Consider the following 7,312-nt stretch of genomic DNA (forward strand, 5'->3'; position numbering starts at 1 on the left):
TTTGAGAATTTGGATCCATCGTCGGCAAGTTCCTGTCCGTCATTGTGCAAAAGATGGGTCGCAGCTTTTTGGACCCGCACAATGCAGGGGCACGGCAATGCGCATCACATTTTCAAGGCTGATTGAAATTGCCAAACTGCAGGAACGAAGCTCTCTGGGAGAAGACTACTGGGGAAGGTTGGTGTGCGCGGCCATGGTAGCGATGTTTCCGTCTGCGCATGGTTCTTGTCCTATGTAGAAGAATTCGCGAAGAAGTTGGAGGGGGGGTGGCAAAACTTTTTGTGAATGGGATTAACGAAAGAATTGTTTGCGATTGTGAGGGACGGAAGCAGCTGGATGATGGAGAAGATGGCACGGATGTTGTCTTGATTCTTGAACACGAATTGCTAAACGATTTTGGAGGAGATGGCGACGAGATTGTCTTCAAAACAGATTGAAATCGCAAACGAAGTATAGACAGAAAATGCTACGACGATGGGATAGCAAGAGACAAGAGATGCTACCATTTGCATGTGAAAGGAAATGCTACTGTCTCGACAAAACAATTATGAGCCACCTTTCCCATGCAACGTGTACCCAAAACAAGGCTTACGGTGGCGCCACGTGGGCAGCCGGCATTCATTTTACGGCGCGCTGTGGCTTCCTGTTTGGGTCCGACGTGACAGCTGGGCCGCCCCCGTGGTGCGCGCGCGTCCGTGCAAGGTGGACCGTTCGATTAGGTCGTCACCGTGGTATCTACGGCGTGTGTACTCTCCGGTGGGGGCCGCCAAGGCGGCCCGCCCACGGCTATTCAAAGAGTCGCACGGTGGTTTTACGAAAAGGATTTGCGAGCAGGATTAGGGCAAAACCACTAAACCACTAAACGGCTGTTTAGCACCTCAAGCGGTTTTACCAGCACTAAAAAAAACGGCTGTTTTGCAACCCTTTATATTAACGTCATAAATACTCCTTCCAAGCCTTTAAAAAGGCCTCCTTTTGCACCATGCCCAACTTCAGCAATACCTTCCTTGACCCCCTCCCGTCTATGGCCAATGCTTTTTGCTTTCCTCCGTCATAAAACTTGGAAGCAAGCATTGGGTTCTTTTTTTGATACTTCCTTTTGTGACGTGATAGAAACTGAAAGGAATTATCTTGCACTATATTTGCCCAATTGCTGTTCCCTTGTTGCTTCTCTTTGCCCCTGTTGCTCTTCATCTTGCACTATATTAGCCCAATTGCTTATTCGTTGTTGCTCTTCATCTTGCACTATATTAGCCCAATTGTTAGCGCAATTGCTTATTCGTTGTTGCTCTTGCACTATATTAGCCCAATTGCCTATTCCTTGCTTCTCCTCTTTGGCAATAGCAGCATTGCTAGCGCCCCCCATCAATGTCTCTGTATCCCTCCCCTCCGTCTTCACTTCAAGAATCCATCTAATTAAGGTCTTCCTCTCTGGAGTCTGTCTCACTGTCTGTTTCTCTTGTCTTTCTCATCCTCCTCCGTTTCGTCCTTTCCGTCATACGTATACCTCCCATCCTCTATCCGCTTTACATCTCTCATCATCAAAGTAGTAATAATCTTCCGCAGCATTTAGCCTTGCCTGCCCCCAGGGCCCCTCTTTCCTTGACTCTCTGTCCAAACCTTCCAATTTCCAGATCTTTCTGCTTCTGAATTTACTTCCCTGATGCATGCAGCACAACCCCCCAATCAAGCTTTCCTCTGTCCCCTGCTTCCTTAAATCGGATTTCTTTTGATCTTCCATCTGGGTCTTATTGTTTTGCCAGCTTCGAGGGCCTGCTGCAGGTTTCTCTTAGCCCTCTGCTCTCTCGCAGTCTGATCAGCTCTTTGCCTTTGCTCTCCCAGACCGTCCAGTCCTCACCTTTGTGTCGAGAGACGTACAATGCCCACCTCGTCCATGCAGAGAATTTCTCGGGCTGCAGATGAGTGTCCTGCTCATACGCAGTGGCGACCCTCTCTGATGCCCTCAGTATTCGTAGAGGGGTTGATCTCTCTGATCTGAGATACAGACACATCATGAATGTGCATTGTTCAGCTTTCTATACTCTCATCCTCTCGGGTCTTTGTGCATTTCTGTTTCTCGTTTTCCCGGCTCAGTGTGGTAGGTTCATCCTTCTTGATTTAGAGTCCGAGTTGTCTCTTGAAGACACCCCTCGATTGCCTGCCCTTACGCCTGCTTTAAGGGGTCTGGATTTACCGCGTTTCAGAGAAGCACCTGCCTTCCGCAATGGCCGAGAATGCGTTCCTTCTGATATGCACGCGGCCAACGACTCAGAAGAGCTGTGCGATGCTCTATCAGTGCACATAGCAATGACACTTGATGTTACCTACATTCGAGGTTCTGTGGCTGCTATTCTATCCATTGTACAGCATGCGGCTTGCCCCGAAAATGTGATATTCCATTTTCTTGCTGCGGGATTGAAGGAGGAGCTAGCTGAAGTTATACGCTATACCTTCCCCTACTTGAAGTTCAAAGTGTACCATTTTGATGAAGATCTGGTCAAGAATAAGATTTCTGCATCAATTAGGGAGGCCTTGGAGCAGCCTCTGAACTACGCTCGTACTTACATAGCTGACATCTTACCCCAGTGTCTTAAGAGAGTGATCTATCTCGACTCTGATCTAGTCGTGGTGGACGACATTGTTAAGCTATGGGGAACGAATCTGGACCATCATCCCTTGGGAGCACCCGAATATTGCTACGCCAATTTCACGAAATATTTTACTGATATCTTCTGGTCCGACCTGACCCTCGCGGGAGTCTTCGAAGGCAGAAATCCGTGCTACTTCAACACTGGTGTGATGGTCATGGATCTGGAGATGTGGAGATTTTGGGGCTACACCAAAGCTATCGAAGAGTGGATGGAGGTTCAAAAGGAGCTTCGGATCTACGAGCTAGGATCACTCCCACCGTTCCTGCTGGTCTTTGCTGGGGATGTGCAACCTATTGAGCATAGATGGAATCAACATGGACTCGGTGGTGATAACCTTGAGGGTCTTTGTAGAACTTTACATCCTGGCCCGGTTAGCCTCCTGCATTGGAGCGGGAAGGGGAAGCCATGGGTTCGTCTAGATGCCAACAAACCTTGTTCGCTAGACAGTTTATGGGCGCCTTATGATCTTCTGCCTCAGTACCTCATGTACAAATAAGCATCTCTGCTTCCCAATGACAATTCAATTCTCGGCATGTGACATTGCGGGTTGAGTTCCAGTTCTTGGTGGAATGCACACATCGCAATGGCTTGCGTTCCATGATGCGAGGAAGGAGACGAACAGGCGGAAGCTCAGGTGAAATGCTCATTTACCAGCACTTACTGGCAGTCCGATTTTGCATCACCGCGGAAAACATCGCAGCCATCGTCGCATTTGTGGAAGTGGCACTAATTAGTTCTAAAACAAGTCTATCTTTTGCTGTACTATCGCTTTCGGTATATTTCTCGATTGCAGCCTATCGACGCAATCACCCCTCAGCGAGTACTGTTCAAGTGAAGCAGACACGGAGGAGGTCAGTTTTAGGAAGTCCTGCGGCGATCGAAGAAACCGGTTCTGATCTTGTGTTCGATTTTGCAAGTGGGACTCGGGTTGAATTAAGTAGAAGATTATTTATTCAGCTATAATAAGAGCTTACATGGTAAGCCAGCATTGTATGGGCAGTCTTCATCTGCAGGATTTATTCTGGTAATAAAATCAGGCATGTACAAAGTTCACGACGGGAACACCTCTGTTTCCATAGGATGGCCTTGGGATGGTATTATGGGACGAAAGTATAACAAGTCGTAGTAGAGACTAGCTTTGCGTATTTGTCAATTGGAAAGTGACGACAGCTGAAAATGTCGGTGGCTACCTTAGAAATGAGTGCGGTATCTGACCTTGTCTGTCGCAGTCGCGAATTGATGTTTCCAAGTCAATCAGATGCCCAAGTTTAAGAAAGCGCTAACTAACGGCGCAGTGAGATTAGGAGAGAATTTGATGAAGTTGGAAGAACCATTGTGTGGAACCATCTTGTGGCCCGTGGGTTGCACTGCTGCAGCTTTCTCGCTATGAATGGTGCTGTCACTGTAAGATTGAGTGAGATTTGAAGAACATCTTCCATTGCTGCATGTTAATTCCGTTGGAAAGGCTAACACACCCTGTGCTTTAGTGACGGTGATCCATAGAACAATAGCAACGGTGCTTTGATACGCGTCAAGGAGAGAGGAAAATCCGCGCTTGAGTCGGGTAAATCCAATCGATCCCAATCGATTTTTGTTTAATTATAGCTCGTGTGCATATCGATCCATCACGATCCAAATTCTAGTTCGCGCTGAGCTTTCGTTTTAATCTTATTCGTAGCAGCGAATTCTGATACTTCGTTGTCATGCCTACAAAGTCGTGGAGGGCATCCAGGAGCCCACTATAATTCGCGTCATGCCAGTCAGAATCAAACGAAGCGAGGAAGCCACTCATCAGTCAGTCCAATCGGCAAACAGCCCCTCCTATTAAGCAAGAAACACGTAGTTTGGTCTCTCTACACTGTCCACAGACCCAGCCCATGCCTCCGTCCGTGGACCTGGCTGCTGCAAGCTGTCTCCATTTATTCGCTCGAGTGGAATGCAGAAGCAAACGCAAAGTCTATGTGAGATTTTCGATAAATTTGGACAGATCCTTCTATGTTTGCTGACGTGCGAAACTCGTGTAACTTCGAATCTTTCATCGCGTCCTGCTGTGGTGATCCCTGTCGTCTATTCCCCTTCTCCCACCCTTTTATGCTAACCCACAAGGCTTGCTCGAATTCATGGAGGCTCAGAGAGCCTGTTGCCTTACATCATCAGCCAGGCCCGCTTTCGTTAAACAAGGGGAGCTGCAATATTACTCTTTCTCTCGCTTTCCCTCACTCTCACGCGCACCCACTGATCTCACTCACAATATGATCACTTTCGTTCTCTCTTCTTTCCCTCAATCATTGGCCTTCCTTTTCCTTCCGAAGGGCTCTACCTCTCTAGTGCTGGATATTTTCGGCCTCCTGTAATCGCCCCTCGGTTCTTCAGGAAGCAATGGCCCCCACGACCACAGTTCAAAGCGTGCAACGTAAGCTTTCTAACTGCACATCGGTCCCTGCCGTAGCTTCTCAACATGGCAGTGACGCCCAAGGGGAGCACCGTAACGGCGCAGTATACCACGAAAAGTCAGACCGATCGTTCGAGTTCCTTTTTACTAAAACCCTGTGGCGAAAACCATGGCGTGAAAGGACAAAGAAGTACGGTGTTAAATGATCTATCCTGGGTGTTCGCTGAAAATATTTTTTTGGAAAATATGTTTTGGGAAAATTCAAAAACCATAAAATTAGAGATAGTGTTCACATGAGTGTTGGCAAATATTTTTTTGGAAATTAAAAAAAACCATTAAATTGGAGATTAGAATTTCTTAAATTTGGAGGTTTTCCCACAATCTCTAACTATATTTGCACACGTTCTGTACCTCCGAATATTAGTCTAAAGTGGACACAACACCACGTTCAAGAACCCTTGACGGATTGCTAGAATGGAAAGTTGGATTCACTTGTAAATTATTATTCTTCAAATAAGTGTTTTTAATTGAAAGGATATGCCCACCTAAATTAAACCATATGACTAGGAGGTGCTGAGGTATCTAGGGTAAAGGGGCTAGTAAAGAGGTGGGTGCCTTTAAAATGTTAGCATCGCTCCTATTTTCTCCATGGAAAGTGCTAATAAAGAGGCATGGAAAAGGGAATATATGCTTAGGTGTCAAGCTCTTATGAAAAGTTAAGTTAGTCTAAATGTGGCGTAGTATTGGCCCAAGAGTGCTTTTGGTATTGGGTATGCAGGTTTTTGGAAAAAATTATATCCTTTCTCTATTGCCATTCATGCGATGCCCTTACATTTTGAAAATGCTTTTAAAAACCATAGGCGTAACCCCGTATACTACAGAAAAGATAGGGGTGCACAAGACTAGCCCCTTAAACTTATGCATCCCAATTAGTGCCCACGCACTTCTGCACTTCTTTTCTATTATTATAACATTTATGTTGCCTTTCCTTTTGTTCCTTTAAACTTTGAAGAATAGAAAACACTCAAAGTAATATAAGTTACACTCTGGCCTCCCTTATTCTATATGTCTTCATAATGCACAAGATTTAGCTTGAACGAAGCCTCTTCATTTAAAGGGATACCATGAATATTATTATCTATATTATCCACTTTGAGGTCACATATTTCAAAAACATGAGATGTACCTTAAACCTCACAATAAAATTGTAGCTTTAATTCAAAATTATACTCAAGACATTTAAAATTGACATTAAATCAGGCACTTATAAGATAATATGCTTCATTTTATTTTATCAGGAAAAGGTAGACATCAAAGTTTCCCATACTAGCCTTGTGCTAAGGTTCTATTTGAGCCTTTGTCCATGCAACCAAAACACTTTGCACTACTTATTAATACACACCCATATAATCGCAAATATTAAATGGGTTCTTTTAGCAATCACAATATAGACTTTACATCTTTCAAGGTTGATCTTGCTATACATGTGTTGTGATATGGGAAGATGAATGAACCTATAACAAATGCGACACTCAACAATTAAAGATCATTTCCAATAATAATTTAGAATAGGGACATAGCACATATGTAATGTTCTCAAGAGATAATCTAAACAAGAAGAACTCTTCATTTTTAATCATAATATTAAGTGATTTTGAAAAATGACAGGTCTATAATAAAATTCTAGAACTTGAATCCTTGAATACCCAACTCTTTTAATAATGAAAATTCTTACATTTTGTTCAAATATAACAAGGCCACTCATAAAGCAAAGGCTTTGTATTCAAGATGTCACGTGCATCTGAAAATTTCCTTTAGGACATCACAAATCTTTTTCTCTATTAACGAGAGTTTTCAGTTATTGGTGCTAGGAGGATAGAAGAATTTTGATATGTTGGATTTTTTAGATGTAATAAAGGCCATTGGATGTATGTCTTGCGCGTAGATGTTACCCCTTCATTTCTCCCCGTAGGTCAATGTGTCCATGATCCATTTTCTCTTTCGCTGCACTCTGTCCCATTGCAACATTCTCGCTAGTGTATAGTTGCTCTAGAAACCTATGGCTTTACCCTCTCCTCCTCTTACATTAGTGATAATAGAGATTTCAATTTATAAAAAACCATGTTATGGCACTGAGACCATGAGGAAAGTAGTGATTCCGTACACTTCGATCAGCATAGATCCTTATGTAGAATTGGGTTAACCTTACTTGGAAATCTAAGAAATTAGGAGTTCAAGGTGCCACGATTCCACAGCCTCAGATTGAAAA

General features: G+C 44.1%; 1 pseudogene; it reads left to right on the forward strand.

Annotated features, from left to right (window-relative positions):
* The first annotated feature begins 1,365 nt into the window (after positions 1 to 1,365).
* LOC147881061 (putative galacturonosyltransferase-like 3 pseudogene) lies at positions 1,366 to 3,588 on the forward strand (annotated as a pseudogene).
* The last annotated feature ends 3,724 nt before the right edge of the window (positions 3,589 to 7,312 follow it).

Source organism: Dipteris shenzhenensis, chromosome 31, assembly GCF_047967505.1.
Source record: "Dipteris shenzhenensis isolate YYH24624 ecotype China chromosome 31, Dip_SZ_1.0, whole genome shotgun sequence".
Taxonomy (NCBI): Eukaryota; Viridiplantae; Streptophyta; class Polypodiopsida; order Gleicheniales; family Dipteridaceae; genus Dipteris; species Dipteris shenzhenensis.